This window comes from Triturus cristatus, chromosome 1_1 (assembly GCF_964204655.1).
Source record: "Triturus cristatus chromosome 1_1, aTriCri1.1, whole genome shotgun sequence".
In the NCBI taxonomy this organism is placed as follows: Eukaryota; Metazoa; Chordata; class Amphibia; order Caudata; family Salamandridae; genus Triturus; species Triturus cristatus.
In genome coordinates, this window is record NC_140579.1 from 1,037,720,309 (window position 1) to 1,037,738,770 (window position 18,462).

Here is an 18,462-nt window from a genome sequence, read left to right on the forward strand (position 1 = left end):
ATTGTAATCTGCTCGCGTATCTTCCCCGGTCAAATATGAGAATAGCGACTTTGCAATGGCAGTGCAGAGACAGAGGCGTACCTACCTGAAGTCCAAGAAACAGCTCAAAGAAAGAGGTATCCAATACTCTATGCTGTTCCCAGCGAGACACCGAGTTGAGGCGGAGGGCAGGGCGTGGTTCTTCAACACTCCGGAGTCAACTCTGGAATGGCTGGAAGGATAGAGGCCGGCAAAAGAACATAAGACCAGAAGAGGGAAAGACTGTCCCCCGGCAAAGAAGCCATCCCCAAAGGAAGGAGCAACAAGACCGGCCGGTGGAGAGGGATCGGGGGAACAAAGATAAAGTTGGCAGCCGTATCAACAGCATGGAAACGTCAGATCAATACTCAGAGAGGAACACTAAGTGACATTATTAAATTTATTTGAGATCATGACATGAAAGGGGGGAAAAAGGGACGAAGTACATATGTACTGGCAGGGTCTGGGGAGGGAAAGCCACCCCCCCAACTTTTACTTAGTTTATAGTTCGGTCGACTCGCACTCGACACAGTTGGGGATATGGCAGTTCCAAGCCCATAGTGTGGGGAAGCAGGGTGGGGGGATGTTGGAGTTCTATGGTAGAATTTAGCAATTTAGATGGCAACACAACACCAAAAATGCATGAGTGCGGGAGGGTAACAAAGACGGGGACACGGCAGGTTGCCATTGGTCAACAGCGAGTTAGCTTTATGGATGTCTCCTCCCGAATCAACGTAGACATGGGAGATGCTGGGATGGGTGGTGCAGAGGGAGGTGGTCCTAGGTCCGATGGAGGATAAAAGATTCGGACTACTGTCCTGGAACATAAATGGATTGAGGGACAAGCTCAAAAGAGGGATTGTTCTACAATACATTAAGCGACATTCCCCTGAAGTGGTCCTCCTTCAAGAAACGCACCTATTTGGTAATTGTGTAGGGCACTGACAAGATGGGGATATTAATTGGTGGCAAATTCGGGATTCACTACAGGCTCCAGGGGGGTGAGAATAATGTTTGGGCAATCCTTTCCCATGACAATCGATCATACCTGGAACAACATATCCAGGAGATACACATCAGTGACAGGAAGATGGGAGGGTATGTCTATGTGCCCCCCGAGCTGCAGGCAATGACTTTTAAGGACCCGGGGAAGGTCACGCTGACATTTCCTGAGGGATGACTAGTAATGGGTGGCGACTTTAATTCGGGGGTGTCCGGCCATAGAGACTGACCACCACCACAAGATTTGGGATGTGTACAGACTGTCCTCCCCACCTTCATGGAGGAGCTTGGGCTGATAGACATGTGGCGGATTCACCACCCCCTGGATGCCCAGTTCATGTTCCATTCTGGAGTCCACAATAGTCTCTACCGGATTGATTACATCCTTACACTGGCAGATCAGGCGAGGAACATCACGGAAGTCAGACACTTAGTGCGGGGCATATCGGACCACTCTCCTATTTGGGTGCGAACGGGGGCAAGGGAAGTGCAAGCGGGAAGAATAGCTCCGATTAATCCCTGGCATCTCCGTAACACAACCATCAAAGCAGAAGTTACACGCAAAATCGAGTCTTACTTCCAGGAGAACGAGGGGTCGGTGGATTCAGTGCAGACACTCTGGGAAGCATTTAAGACAGTGATTCGGGGGCACACAATATCACAAATAGCAGGGGCAAAGAAATAGAGAAACGCAGAATTGATTAAACTAGAAACAGAAATCCTGAAACTAGAAGGAGAACTAATAAATAGTGGAGGCAATAAAATGATGTACATACTCAAATTAAAAAGAGAAGAATATAAAGATGTGGCGACAGAAAAGGCAAAAGCGCTAAACAGAGACACAATTAGTAGAATATATAACTTGGGGGATAGAGCTGAAAAACTGCTGGCATGGTTAGATAAGAGGGATCACGCAAATCGATTAGTCATAGAACTGCTGACAGATGCAGGAGGGGTGCTCACCGATACACAATTAATAGCAACCGAGTTTGCCAACTATTAAAAGCAAATATATGCCTCACATGTAACCCTTCCAGAGGAAGAATCAACAGCATTGTTGTTGGACAGGACACTGCCAACATTGACAGAAGAAGAGAACATACTATTATAGAGCAAACTTACAAATGATGAGGTGGCGCATGCCATCAGGGGTTTGCACTCAGGAAATGCATTGGGTCCCAACGGCCTCCCGACAGAACTCTACAAATTAAAACCAGATAGTATCACTTCATAACTTAAAGGTATGTATGAGGAGAGCTGGGAAATGGGCAGACTTCCACAAGACCAAAGACTCGCCACGTTGGTGGTGATACATAAGGAAGGTAAACCCCGAAATAAATATTCCTCGTACAGACCCATTTCCTTACTGAATGCAGAAGCCAAGATATTGGCAAAGTTGTTAGCCACACGTCTGGTAGGCGTTATCTCTAAATTGGTCCACCCCGACCAGTCTGGCTTTATTCCTTCAAGAAACACCTCCATCAATCTCCGAAGACTGCACGGAGTGATGGGATGGATAGATACCAGCAGGGAAGACGCTGTGGTGGTGTGCTTGGATGCCACCATGGCGTTCAATACAATTGAATGGCCCTATCTCTTTGTCATGCTGAGAAAGTTGGGGTTCGGCCCCAATTTCATCGGATTAATAAAACTATTATATACTGACCCACTGGCGCAAGTAGTGGTAAACAACAAAAAGTTGGAGACCTTCACCCTGCAAAGTCAGACGAGACAGGGATGTCCCCTGTCTCTGTTTCTCTTTGTGCTAACATTAGAGCCCCTGGCAACATGGATCCGCAAAGACCCCATTATCAGGGGCTTACGGTGGTCAGCAGGATGGGAAGACCACATTTCCCTCTATGCCGATGATATATTATTATATCTGGCATCGCCCCACACTTCGATACACAGGGTTCCTAATATATTCGCCAATTTTGACAAGTATTCAGGATACACAATCAATTGGGCCAAATCGCTGATCTTTGTAATAAGGGGAGGTTTCTACCCTTACCTAGAGGATTCCAAGTGGCGGAAGCGAAGAATGGCTTTAGGTACCTGGGAATTTACATTACCAAAGATCCCGACTCATTTTACACCCATAATCTTCTCCTACCGTTGCAGAGATTGAAGGACCACGTAGAACACTGGAAGGCTCTCCCGTTATCCCTATTAGGCAGAGCAGTGCTCTTTAAATAAAATCCCTACCCCACTTTCTCTATGTCCAACATAATTTGCCTAACCCTGTTCCATCGATATATTTTGCGGCCGAGGAGACTGCACAACGGGCACTGCTGTGGGTAACAGGGCACCTCCAGATAGCTTTAGCAAATTGGTGAGGCGGTGGTATGAGGGAGGAATAGAACTCCCGGATGTTAAGAAATATTACTGGGTGCGGGGGCGTGGCCTGCTGAGCAGCGGAATAGCCGCTCCTTGAGTGTGCTCCGCCGGCCGGAACAATATCCTTTACTTATCCTGCACCTCGGATTGACCGAGGTTCGTCCAGTCCCATTGCGGAGCTGTCGGAAGATGTGGGGAAATAGTGGGCAAAAGTTTGGGGCGCTGCTGCTCAGGACGACTGAAATAACCGCCTATTGACACTTCCGCCGGGTGGAGGCCGGAGACTTCCCTGGTGTGGGAGAGCCAAAATCGAGCCCGGGGCTGCCACGCTACTTGAGGCCTTAGCACTGGAAGGAGGAACCTCCCCCGTAACGGAGAGTGGCCCATCTAGGCGGCTATACGGAACCCCGCGAAAGAGTAAAGACTAGATGCGACGGCCCCATCCGACATCTAGAGGGAGCAGACGGGACGCTGTGGCTGCTGAATGGGACCGCGCGCTGCAGGAACTGGAGCGGCGCCATTTGGGATTAGCTATGCAGTCTCCTCGCATAGCGCCGCTGGACAGCGAAAGCTAGATCTGACACACGGGCGCTGGTGTGCCGAGAGGTGCAGACGCTCTCACAACTATGCCGCATCTGCTACCTTGCACGGCCCTCGCTGACCTCTGACTGCAGCAGGAGCATAGATGGCCGCCATTTTATGAGGCGAGATGGGAGGTGCCTGAGAATGCGCTCCACGCAGCGGGGAAGCGACGTGGTGATACCGCAGGCGAGTGGGAGTGCCGAGAGCCTGTTGTGGGTTGCTGTGGGGCCAAGTGAGGTGCATGCGCCCCCCAGCCGTGAGTGGTGGCACCTGGATGGATCTCTGCAACTCATGCCCCCCTTGGGTGTGTGTCGGGGGCAATTTGAGGATACTCGTTGGCCCGCCTGGGGGGCCCCGGAGGGTGCGACCGGGCCTGGCTTCTCACTCGCCTCTCCTAGGTGGGTAGTGTCTGGATCTGAGAGCAATTGACTTTGTGTACTCGAACAGGCTGTTACTGGGCATGATCAGATGCTAGCGCTGCTATGGATAACCGCTGATGTGGCGCAGATGGTGGTACTCACACATGCGATACAGCGGAGCTGAGGTTGTACATCTGATGGGCTATACCTGGACGCCTTTGCCCAGACGCTGGAACTGTGTGTGTGTGTCTCCTGGGCTGCCCGCCCCACAGCGGATGGTGCACTCTGGCGGGCAGGGGGGGGTGTTGCAGCCTAGTACCACCGAGCTGCTCTGTGGATGATCCGGATGTCCTGTGCCCTTGACCTCCTGATCTGTAGCTGCTGGTAGGGGCGTGGATACAGAGTGCGTGCTCTGGCTCCAGGAAGACTGGTTCTATATATCCTACGGAACGTCGGTGGAGAGCCGTGCCCGTACGCACGGGGTCGCGGAGGTGGAGGAGTGATCGGTGGGGAGCGGAGATTGCGTCGTCTTGCGCCCTCCGGGGGCCCTGGTTGGGGGTGAACTGACTGCTTTGTTCTGTGTCACGGCCAATGTCTCCGCCATAATGGGAAAGCAGGATGCTAAACAGCCGAAGCTCACCTTCGAACATAAGCGAGCGACAAGGCATGCCGACTCAGAACCCGAGACACAGACGGAGAGCCGGCGCGATCCCAACGCAGAGGATCAGGGGGAAGATTTGAGGACCCTTATGCTGGAAATGAGGTCTAGCCTCCGCAACACTAAATTGGATACCCTCACGTCGCAATTGGATTCTGTCAAGTCGCAAGTGGCCACGCACGAGACACGACTGGATACGCTTGAAAATCGTACCACTGAATTCCACGAGTTCCAGGTAGAAACTAAGGAACAACTATTACATATGGATAAACTACTGGGGGTCATAAGAGCAAAGAACGACGATTTGGAGGCAAGATCGCGACGCAACAACCTCCGCGTAACGGGAATTCCGGAGACGATTGCCGTATCCAAAATGGAGACCTATGTCGCGGATTTGCTCCATGAACTTTTTGACCCACACCTTTCTACAGTTTTTGTGGTGGAGAGAGCGCATAGATTGCTGGGTCAGAGGCCACCTGTTGGGGCGCCGCCCAGACCTATCATTGCCAGGCTTCTGAATTACCAAGACAGGGACCTTATCCTGTGGCTAGCTAGAGGGAAGGGCAACATTACGCACCAGGGAAACAACATTTCGTTTTACCCGGATTTCACTCCAGCGGTGCAGGCAGCGAGAAGAGAGTTCCTCCCGGTCAAAAGACCTCCTACAAGCGCAGATCCCATATTCTCTGTTATATCCGGCTAAACTCAAGGTATAGTTTGAAGGCACCACGCACTTCTTCACAGAAGCCAAGTCGGCGTTGAAATTTGCCAAACACACCAGTGGTAAGAAATCTAAGAGACATACCGAGAGCGCAGAAGCCACAGGAGGCCAGCTAATTGACAATGACTGACAAGAGTATCGTATTGGCTGTCTACTGACTATGTTGTGTCGCTTCACGGGGGCCAGTGCCTTATTGTTGTAGGTATACACCTCTCCTTTATTTTCCGTTGATGCGGCCTTGGGCGAACTGAGTCATCCGCAGATCTTCCGGCAACCCTGTTTAACACAGGGTAGATGCTGGCACAGTTACGCCCTCATGGGAAGGTTCCCTGTTTTGCTGTGTATTTTTTATCTAGGGATGGGTAATCCACAACCTGATTGGGGGGTTGGAGTGGGTGGTGGGAGGGGGGGGAGGACCTGTTTTGTTGTTTATTGCCAGTATCAGTATTACTGGATATGTGGATTATGTCATACTTGGAAGATGTGGGCTTTGTTGGTTTTATTCTTGGATGAATCTTCACTGATAGCGACACACACAGGTCCGCTAATGTTCTGAACTGTTTAACATGGAATGTTCGGGGACTTAATGATGGCAGGAAGTGTAGATTGGTGCATGCCTACTTAGTTCGTCACAACATTGATATATGCCTTCTGCAAGAAACACATTTGAACACCACCCCGTCTTACCGACTTCGTCATAATAGATGGGGCCATGTTTACTCTGCCATATACTCAAACTACGCTCGCGGGGTAGCTGTGCTGATTAAACGAGGGCTGGACTGGAAGGAGGGGTTGGTACAGGGAGACCCGGAGGGGCGATATGTATTGGTTCAGGGGATCTTATGTGGAGTGTCGATGGTTATCGTGGCTGTATACGGCCCGAATGTTGATTCCCCTGAGTTCTTTCACAATGGTTACGGCGACTAGCTGTAATACCATTCTCTGGGGGGGTGACTTCAATGCTGTCCTGGATGATAGACTTGACAGACGGGGCGCTGCCCGAACCTTACACCCGATGGCTAGCGCCGCTCTGAAGGTGATAATATCAGATGGAGGGCTGATTGATGTATGGCGAGGCAGACATGGCGCGCTGAAGGATGGCACCTGTATCTCGGATCACCATAATGCGTGGTCCCGATTAGACTATTGGTTGGTGTCCCGAGATGTTGCCATGTGGACAACGGACGTGGACCACATGCCCCGTTCCCTGTCCGACCATGCCCCTTGCCTGCTGAAATTACTGCTCCCAGATTTGCCTCGTCGTACCTTTTTTTGTGGCGCCTCCCGCCGCATGCCCTGTTCGATGAGGCTTTTAAAGAAGAGATTAGGAAGGATATTACCGATTATTTTGCGTTGAATACTGGGTCGGTAGATACTGAGTCCTCCCTCTGGGAGGCATTTAAAGTTGTTATTAGAGGCCAATGCATAGCCCGCCAGGCGGGGGTGTTGAGGGCTATGCGAGGCATGCTTGCATCCCTGGAGACTGGCATAAAAGACCTTGAAAATCAATTCTATGAGACAGGTAACTCAGAGACCGCTGGTCTGTTGAAGGCTAAGTTACTGGATTATGCTGAAGAAGCGCAACGTGAGGTGAAATTTTTGGGTAAACACACGGAGGCCAGGCGGTATGGGGAGGGGGAAAGACCGGGTCGTACGTTGGCTACTATGATAAGACCACCCAGATCCGTGAGGTACATTCATGAACTACACACGAAGGCGGGTGCCACGATTAGGGGCCAAGGTGAAATCCTGAATGCCTTCTTGGGTTTCTACTCCAGCCTGTACACGGCCGCTCAGGGCAAATGTCAGGAGGGGATGGAGTCTTTTTTGGAATCAATTGCCCTGGTCTGGTTTAACAACACACATAGGGAATATATGGACCTTCCGATAAGTGCAGAGGATGTTGCTCAAAAAATTAAGAGCCTACCTCTGGACAAAGCCCCTGGCCCGGATGGCCTGACCACATCCTTTTATAAGACATATGTAGAGGAACTGGCTCCCAGACTGTTGGCAGTATACGAGGAGGCTCTGGAGGTGGGGATATTGCCTGCAACAATGCGAGAGGCATTGATAATTACACTGCTAAAACCTGACAAGCCGGCGGAAGAGATGGACTCATACAGACCTCTCTCTCTAATAAATGTAGATGTTAACATTTTGGCCAAATTGATAGCTAATAGAGTGCAGCCTATGCTACCTCTGGTAGCTCTTCCTGATCAATCAGGGTTTATTCCGGGGCGTTCCACGTCCCACAACATACGTACGATTTTTTCCACCTTGCACCATCTGCACCCAGAAGTTCATGCCGCGGTGGTATTTCTAGATGCCACCAAGGCCTTTGACACTCTTGAATGGCCATGTTCATTCACTATATTGGGTTGAATGGGATTTAGCCCGCTCCTTATCAAAAAGATTTGTTTGTTGTATACTATGCCCAGTGCCCGGGTCAGGGTAAATGAATTGGTCTCTGACCCATTTCCTATCTCAAGCGGCACGCGACAAGGTGTGCCCCCTGTCCCCGCTGCTGTTCGCAATAGCGATGGAGCCTCTAGCTGCCCGTATCAGGCAACACCATACGGCGCAGGGTATAGGGTTCAGTTCCAGGAGTTTGCTGATATCGCTGTTTGCGGATTATGTGACATTCTATCTTATAAACCCGGAAGACAACTTGGACCCAGTGCTGCGCGAATTTATCCGATTTGAGGGTTTGGCTGGGATCTCCGTGAACTGGTCTAAATCAGTGATTTTTCCTTTGACAGATAACACCCTGAGGGTCTCTTCTGAGTACCCCCTAAGGTGGGAGGCGGATACGGTTAAATATCTAGGAATTTGGTTGAGCCGAGATCCTCAGGAGATCTGGAATCTGAACTACGGAAGGGCTGTAGCGTGGCTGGAGGAGAAGGGAAAGATATGGGCGAGACTACCTTTGTCACTTACGGGCAGGATCGCTTTGGTTAAAATGGCTATATTGCCAAAACTTTTATATTTGTTTGCGAATATCTCAATTCCTTTAACATCACAATTTTTTGCAACGCTGAGATCACATTTGATTGCGTTGGCGTGGGCTGGCGGCCAGGCACGGGCATCCTGGGACATGCTGACCTTACCTTTGAAACAGGGTGGATTGGGAGCGTCTGACATGCGCCTATATGCACTTTGTGCACAAGCTCAATTTTTGCACTTTTGGGTTCACCCGACTCACTTCCAACCTCATGTAGCAGTAGAGCAGGATATTGTGGCGCCAGTCCAGCTGAAAGTGGCCATTTGTGTGAGGGTGCGATGCCCAAGGGGAGATGTAGACTCTGCCGAGATGCTGCGCTTGGTCTGGGAGGAACTGCGAAAGAGGGCGGGTGTGCCGATTTTGTATTCCCCATCTCTGTCATTGGCGCAAAACCCGCTGCTGCCATGTATTGACAAATTTATACCACCTCCGGTGGCGATGGAGGGGCAGACGGTATCCTTCTCCAAACTATTTTTGTATCACTGACTGCGGGCGGCATGCCGCGCGCTAAGCGAGAATTTTCCGTTGGCTCCCCCAACCCTGCCGGCATTGGAGAGCCTGGTGGGCTCCCCGTCTCCACGAAGGTTAGTCACTAGACTATACAGGCAGAAGCAGAACACGGCGCCAGTGGTCAGACCTCAATCCCTCCAACACTGGAATAAGGAACTTCACCCTCCGCTGACAGAAGAACAGTGGAACTTTTGTTGTGGGCAACTAGCGGAGCTCTCTCCAAACTATAGATTAAGGCTAATAGATTTTAAATACCTGCACAGACTTTATAGGACGCCGATTAGTCTACAGAGGATGGGGCTCAGAGAGGAAGATGGATGTTGGCGATGCAGGCACTCACCCACCTCTTTTTTACATATGGCATGGTCCTGCCCGAGACTCGAAGGCTTTTGGTCTCGGATTTTTATGTTGGTTAATCAGATTGTTGGACGGTCCGATGCCCCATCCCCTGAGCTGGGCATACTGGGATACGTTAAGAATACCCCACCTAAATTGCGCAAATTGCATGCTCTACTTTTTCTTTTCGCGAAAAGGCAGGTGACGATATATTGGGGCAGAAGCCTGGTGCCTTCGGTAAAGGGATGGTTGGCGGATGTGGCTTATGGGCACTCGCAGCTGACCACGTTTTGGGAATTGATGCCACGACCTCCCGTCCTCGGGACATTTGGGAACCATTTGTGCAGTGGGCTCAGGCACGGCGGGAGGATGCTGAGGTGGACGATGTCTTAGGCATATAAATCCCGGGTTGTAGGGCGTCGATGGATGGCAGTGAACTGGGAGGAAGGATATTATTGCAGACTCCTGATGTGGGAAATGGGGACATATATGGGCACGTTTGGTATTGCAGTATTCTGAAGCAACTAAATGTAACTTTTATGCTTTAACATATTAATTTGCAGGCATGGTAGTCAAGGAGTCCCCGAACCCAAAAGGATGTTTACATGTGTGTATATTGCAGGGTAGAGCCAACATGTCCCACTGTTAACTGTGTATGTGAACACATGGCATCTAAAGTACCACAACTATTGATTTTATGTAACACTAACTGGCTTGTTTTGTTGGTTATGTTGTTATGTAAGTATTTGAAAATGCCATTAAAAAAAATATATATATATTACTGGGCAGCTCAACTGGCAGCATTAATCAATGTATGTATCGGCCCCAAGATGATCCGGGGTATCAAATGGACAGGTGGTTGCTACCGGGAGGATCCTACACGAGGGCACTCTTTTCAAATCCCATAAAACTGCAAGTAACTGGACCCACAGCACACTTAGTCCAGATATGGTATATGGTACAAAAGAGCTTGGGATGGGCCAAGAAAATCACACCAGTCACCTCTTTGTGGGATTCGGAGCAATTAGGTACCCTGAGGAAGGCCAAGGGATTTGATAAATGCGACATCATAGGTCTGTCTCGGGTGGGGGACTTATGGAAAGGAGGGGAGGTGATGGCTTTTTCGCAACTACAGCAAGAATACGAGCTGGCAGACACAGAATGCTTCAGATACCTGATGGTGCGGCATGTACTACAAGCTAATATCCTAATGGGAGAAGCGCTCCCCGAGATATCGCCATTGGAGGATAGGCTGATTGATGAATACATGCCCAAGTAAACTATATTGCTGACCAACCCCTAATCAATCAGACCCCGGACCCTCTCGCACAACTTCGAAGAAAAAAGGGAAACTGATTTGGTAGAATTCAAAGAGGAAGACTGGTTAGAGGTGCTAGCTTCACCAAAAGAAGTCACAATCTCATCTAGATTGAAGTTAGTGCAATTAAAAATATTACATAGAGTATATTTGTTGGGACCAACAATGGTAAAGATGGTATACGGGGTGGACCCACGCTGTAGGAGACAATGCGGACGTGACGGTACATTCCTACACATATAATGGGAGTGTGTCCACATTCACAAGTATTGGGAAAAAGTCCTGCATTGTATGGAAGAGGCCTTGGGACGGAGTCTGGTCCTAGAAGCCAAATATTTGGGAGCCAACTGATTTAAATAGTAAGGAGAAAACATGGGCAACACTGGGACAGATGGTTGCCAATCAAAACATAGCCAAACCTTGGGGGGCACAAGAGGTCCCAACGGTGAGGGCCTGGAAAGCAGACATGGACTGGTGCATGTTCAGAGAAAAAAAACTGTATATATCTCTAGGGGGAGCTCAAAAAAATTAATGCAGATCTGGGGAAAGTGGAATACCTATAGGGGAAATATCTGTGCCATGCCTCCCCTTCCTCCCCCCCTTCCTATATGGATCGCAACAAATTGTGAACTGTAATGAATAAATTACTCGCTAGCTGTAAAATCCGGAAACCCAATAATGCAACTGTGGATCAAAATGTACTCCCAGTAACATAAGTGTGTAATGTGTTGTGTTGATAATTATCATCAATAAAAATAATTATTAATTTAAAAAAAAATCAATATCCAGAAGACACTGGCCCTCAGCTTAACCCTCCCCAAAGCTGATCAACAGCAGCTGGCGTGTCAGTTCCCATTCGTGTGGGCCCCCGGGGGCATCCCTTACTTGGGGTGCAGATATTCCCCACAATCGAGAAGACCGCACAGGCAAATTACTCGACGCTCCTATACGAGACCGGACGGGAGCTCCTTACTTGGAAGAAGCCTGCAATGTTGTGGCTAGGTAGGCTGGCGGCCATCAAAATGACTCTATTGCCCCCCCTTCTTGTATGTGATTCAGATGCTCCCATTGTATCCCCGCCCTGACTAATTGCTCAACTGCAGCAACTTATCGGGGGCTTTATATAGGGAGGGAAGAGAGCTCGCATGGCTCAACACCAGACATACCTGAGGCAAGAAGATGGAGGACTTGGGGTTCCACACCGGAACAGTTACTTTCCTGCAGCGCAACTGCGTTATATGATAGAATGGTACAAATTGGAGTCGGAGAAACACTGGTGCTTTACTGATCGCGCGATCGCAGGCATGTACATTTGGCAGGTACCCTGACTTCCCAAACGACACTGGCCAGTCAGGGTTTATGTTTCAACGGTACTGAGGGCTACCCTTGGTGTATGGGACTGGGTGCAGGAAGCTTCCGGCCTCTCAACCTCCATGTCGCCTCTGACACCTTTTATAGGCTACCCAGACTTCCCCCCAGCTATGGAAGGTAACAGTCATGTTAAATGGCAAGAGGCTAATTGTAAAAGAATTTTCGATGAGAAGGGAGTCATGGACTTTCCCCAACTCACTTCAGACTTCGTAATCCCCAAGAACGCGTATTGGCAATACCGGGCGCTCCGTCACTGGGTGACCCAAGCACAGGTGCACCCCCACGGAGCCGCCCCCTCACTAAATTTGAGTTATGGTACATAACCCGTAACTCAGACAAGCGCCTGTTGTCAGATATCTATGCCTTCCTGAACAAGCCTAAAAACAACACTAAATCCCCTACACAACGTAGATGGGAATCTGAGCTGGATCGCAAGTTTTCCCCCAGAGAGTGGCAGGATATTATTCATAGGGCCAGGGCCTCCTCCTGTGCACTGCCTGCTGGAAAATAAATTGTTCTAAAAAATAGCACACTACTGGTACTATACCACAGTCAGAACTGCATGATGTAAACCTGGTGGGGATGACCTTTGCTGGTGCAAATGTGAACAGCTTGGAACACACACACATTTTCTGGGAGTACCCGAAGCTACAGGCCTACTGGGACTCAGCTATGCAAGACATTGACACCATTTACCACACAGAAATACCCAGATTTCCAAGCTACACCCTACTAGGACTCCCCAACTCTCTTACATACCCTTTCAAGTCGGGGAAGAACGATTACTTTAGCGTTGGGCGCCGCTAAGCAAGTGCTGTTGTCTCCATAGGGAACAGAGGAAGTCCTGAATAAACTGGACTGGCTACATAATGTAGCCAGTCCAGATACATAGATGTATCTCACCCCAAGTACCAGCCTGAGTGGGAGCAAAGGAGTGCTGACAGGTAAACCAACCAGCTGTCTCATAAAGTGCTTTCCCACCATTTCCAGTGAGGTCCCACTCTGATGTCCCCACTGCTCATCACCATAGACAGCTGTCTCCAGAGCTTTGAGGTTGTAAATTTGAATCTCTTGCAGGATAGGGCTTAATTGTAAACTACGTGCCATCTTTAAAATGCCTCACACTTGTTTGTTTTTTGATTGTCGCTGTGTAATGTGTGCCTGCCATCCCAGATGTTCAGTGCGAGTGAGACCTAAGAACACAAATATGTGCACGCATTCTAATGGGGCCCCTGCTAAAGTAAGGTGTATCCTAGTCAAGAGCCCAGGATTCAGGACCTTGACTTGGTTTTAGTCACATTGATCTCCAATCTCCTCTGTTTGCAGAAGCAAACAAACTGGCCCAAGAGCGTATGAAGTACAATCAGGTTTTGGAGATCAATGAGGTATCATCAGCAAACATGACGGCAGGAACCCTCATGTTTGGTAATCTAGGTGTGTTGTTTTCACACTGGTCCTGGTATTTGACAAGACCATTAATGTAGAGTGTAAAGAGCATGGGTGCCAGCACGCACCCTTGCCTGACTCCTCTAGTTACGGGGAAGGGTTTAGTTAGCTTTCCAGCTCTGCTGTGTCTAACCTGTGCATAATTGTTGTAATGCAGCCTGACTATAGTGTCTAGCAGATAACCTGGCGCTCCAATCTCAGAAAGGACCTGCCAAAGCGTTGATCCTGGTACCAGACTAAAGGCAGAGCGCAGGTCTGCAAAAATGCTATAAATTCGCCCCATCCCAAAGTAGCTGTTTGCCAGTACAACATTTGTAGACGAAACACCTGATCAGTTTTACTTGTGGACTCTCTAAAGCCTGCTTGAAGGGGAGTGAAGATCTCATTGGCAGCTAGCAAGTCCTGTGATCTGCCTTGGATCACTTTACTAAAGAGCTTTTGTGGGCTGTATATAAGACTTATTGGGCGATTACTCGATGGCGAGTTACGTGAGCCTTTTTTAAAGATGGGAATTATTTCAGTCCCTGCCCAAGTACGTGGAATGGGTGCCCCCTTCAAAATCGCTGAATACAGTACTGGGGAATAAGCACCCCAGAGTTTTGTCTCACTCAGGACTAGATCACCTGGAAGTTTTTCTAGCCCAGGCGTTTTATTGGGTACTATGCCCCTAATTGCCAAATGTATTTCCTCCATATAAATGTCTGTGAACTCCTCTTCTTGTGCATGGGTGAGAGGGCCTCGGAAGACAATCTTGTGACTCACCACATCTTGTACCCTCAACAGCTGGTGGATATCCCTGAGCCCCCAACTGTCTCCCCATGTTGTCCTGCTGATCTCCCGTCTGCATGTATAAGCTGGAGAAGTGTGCCACCCAGTCTTTAGCTGCGTTGTTCTTTTCTATAATTCTAAATCCATCCATACTTTCTGTTGCCATCACTTTGGAAGCTTCTAAAAGAGCCTCCCGAATTCCATGTTCCTATTCCATTTTTAGGTCGAGCCTAAACAGTACTTGCGCTGTAGGCAATCTGTTGTATCTACTTTGTGAAGTCTGACTCCTCCTTTGCTTAGGATTGGCTTTTTTATGTGTCATTTAAAAATTGTAGCGTCCAATTGGCTAATAGTTGGTGCATGTCCCACCTTTTTTTCAAAGTTAACTCCCCTGGATTACTGCTGCGGGAACGAGCAGCCACATGCACGCAATACCTGCCTTTCAATTTTCACCGCAGTGCGTGTCTTCGGCATTGCTGTTTCGTAGCGTGCCCTTTACAATGCCCCTGGGGCACAAACAGGGACCGACTAAAGTGCTCCTGTATTAGAACGCACTCTACAGTCTACCCAGGGCACAAGCAGACATCCACTCTGGCGTGCCTTTCTTATTATTCTGTGCGCGTTGAGAAGGGAACTTGTGGCCCTCCTTCCACTGGTTTCTCTTTTGTTGTGCAGCATCTACAAAAAGCATTTACAAAGCCTGTGTGTCATCAAGGCAGTCCTATTTGCATTGCCAATGCCTAGTTATATATTTGAGCCTGTGTTCCTCCTTCCTGCTGCCCTGGAGTTAGTTGGTTGTTGGAAACGTACACCATCGGTGTGAGTAGCCGAACGGAGACGTCTGAACCCTGAAGCGACGAAAGGTTGCAAGGGGAAACCAGCGAGGCAGTAGACGCTGTTGCAGAGGCTGGAAGCAGCGCACCGCGGCACAAAGGAAGACGCCGGGTGAGCTCAAACCATCGAAAGCAAGTGTGGAGCTGGAGCAGGGGGGTTGCGCAAGAAGTCTTGGGTTAGTCCTACATAAGCTTTTATGTACATTGCTGAGGCCTACTGGTTGACACGCTCCTCCTGACTGCCTGCAAGTGGTTAGAGATCGCGGAGCCCACCCGCGTGCTGTCTGCCGCTACGCTGACCTGCCTGCTGGTGCTGCGCCGCCCACGCGCATCCCTTCACATCGGGAGCGTGTTCAGCCGGCGGCGCTTCAGCGCGCGAGGAATCGGGGTGAGTGGCTGACCTGAAGCGCTCCAGCGACATCCCGCAGTGCGACGTTGTTTCCCCTGCTCTGGAGGCCACGTGGGTGCTCTGCCCTCGCTGGCTCCGGCCGTCTCAGTGAATCCCAGAGAGGGGGCCTCGGCAGGGCTGCCCTTCCGCCTGCCTGCTTGGGATCGGAAACCCAAGAGGGAAGAGCAGTACTGTGCACAGTGGCCCAAGAAAATACCCCCAGCAAGCTCACAAAGCAAAAAAAAAGAAAAAGACAAAAAAACAAAAAGGAAAGTAAGAGGGGAAAGCAGGAAGAGTGACTCTGTTAATGCACCAAGTGGGGGAAGGAGCTTGACTGAGCAAACAAGCATTGGCTGATCCAAGACAGTGGCTGTGCTCTGTGCTGCCACTCACCTTTGTGCCCCTTGCCTCGCTGCTGTCCTTCGTCCCCCGCCGCCGCCATCTCCAGCAGCGGCCACCGAGCGGGGACGGACCACAATTCCCAACATCCTGTGCGGCAGGGGAGCCGCTGACACCGTTTCCCGCGCAAGGAGGCGCTCAAAAGATCGGTGCTTCCTCCTCGTCGCGGGACGCACGCGGGCGGCGCTAAGCCCGGGCAAAGGGCGGGCCGTCTACGGCCGTCCAGGGCCGACAGAGGCCGGGCCGGGCTATTTCCCTTGTCCGTTGGCCCTGAAATATTTAAGTAAGACTCGTCTGTTACAGTGCTGACATTTTGCTGTTTTGTACTACCCTATAGCGTGACTTTGTTTTGCTTATTACTGTTAAACCATGACTACCCGCCTAACCCAAACTAGGAAAACCGTGGTGGGGGGTTCAGTCAGGGGGACCTTGGATAATTTCATTACTAGGGCTACTAATGTATTAGAGCAGGAGATAGCCAAAACCGAACGCCGTTTGTCCCTGGATCCATTCTTCCTGAAACAGTCATCTTTAGGCCTTATGGATAATGCTCCGTCACCCCCAACGATTAATATCCCAGCTATGGACTCTGCACCTGATACGGACGCTACTTTGCAGCCCCATGATACAATTGATACATCTCTTGCTGCCAAGGTTAACACTAGGCATACCTCAGACACTCAATACATAACTGATAATTCAATTGAGGATCAGACCCCAATTAAAAGCGTGAGGAAAACTAAGAAAAAGGGCTCCAGGAGTAAACCTACCATTGTCAAAAAACCCACTAATCCAACAGCGCAAACAACAAAACGGTGGAAAATTTCCCATTCACCTCGCCCCAAGTCGATTTCTCAAACTAAGGTGACCTCAATATCTGCAGAATCTCTGCAAGAATACCCTCAGCCATGTATGTTACATTCTCCTAACTTATTAACTGACATTGAGCACTTGGTAAAATCGCTACTTTCACCATTAGTGGAGAGAATCAAAAATATTGCTATTCAACTAACGTCCCTGGAAACATCTATTGCCTTACTCACTGTATCTAACAAGGACTCAAACATCAGCCTCTTAAAAAATCCCATTCATTCTTTAAACACTGGGCATATCTCATCAGAGCAAAATGATAGTCAGCCAATATCATCTCCTAGAATGGCAAATCTTCCCGCCGCCACGCACACATTGGAGAATTGTGCCCCTGGCAAAAAATATTCCAGAATTAAGCAAACGCATAGACTGGTAGCTTCCTACCACGATAATGGTAACACACAGTCACCCGAGCTTGGTAAGGAAGGAAAGACTGATCATATTGATCTGCCCCCAGAAGCAGCCCCATATGTGGTGATACTCGCAGGCGTTCCTGAACTGATTATGGGTAAAACAGAGGGACATCAGGAGCTTAAAAACAAGGTGGTCCATTGGCTGAGTAAAAATAGGCCACTTCCCAATGACATCAACTGTGAAATTCTTCAAGTAAGAAGACTGGGCTGGGTGGGTTATAGACCAAAGGACATTAAAGGAGATGCAATTATTATAAATTTTAGAGACCGTAGAGCTCAGCGCCATATTATAGACTGGTATACTCCATCCAATGGTGCAGGCATTTCGACACATGCATTAAGTTATTTTTACCCTCGCTCTCTCTTGCTAAACCCACCCAAACCATATCCTTTACTCATGGCCAATGTAGAACCTCTTTATCCGTCCCTTCCAACCTCAAACAGATATGCCATCCTTTCGGGTCTGGATGAATTAGATTGACTCCCAAACGCGGATAATGAGACTAGTAAAACTGTCACCTGGAGTCCTTCTTCCCTAGATATTGATTCCTTACACCACAAGATCAACCTCACGAGCTCCCGTAAGCTCGAAACCAAGACAAAAATATCAACTGACTTGCCTTTTTTAAACCTTGAGCATAGTTCAGTCAATGATGGTTTAACATCTAACCCATCTCTGATCCAACACCAGACTGATGATCCTCCATGCTCCTTAATTTCCTTGGCTACTTGCCAGTCACTGGATACTCCTGAGTACCCCACGGCCACTACGAGCAGTAATACCGCCACTAAAAAAAGTCCATTGGTCAAACGCTTCTTGTCTTGGAACGTGGCAGGTCTCCTCGACAAGCTGACAAACCCCTTATGGGTTCAGGTTATTTCCCCTTTCAGTGTTATCCGCTTGCAGGAAACATGGAATATTAATGAACTCCACCTCTTAGGATATAAGACCCTACATACTCCAGCACTCCCTAGCTCATATGGCAGGAATAGGGGTGGATTAGTGACTTATATATCCGTAGAGTCCGGAATATCATATACTAATTTTACTGGGACGGAAAACTACCAGATTATTTCCCTAAAAGGCAGTTGCTGTAAGGACATTATTTTGATAAATTTTTATAATAACATT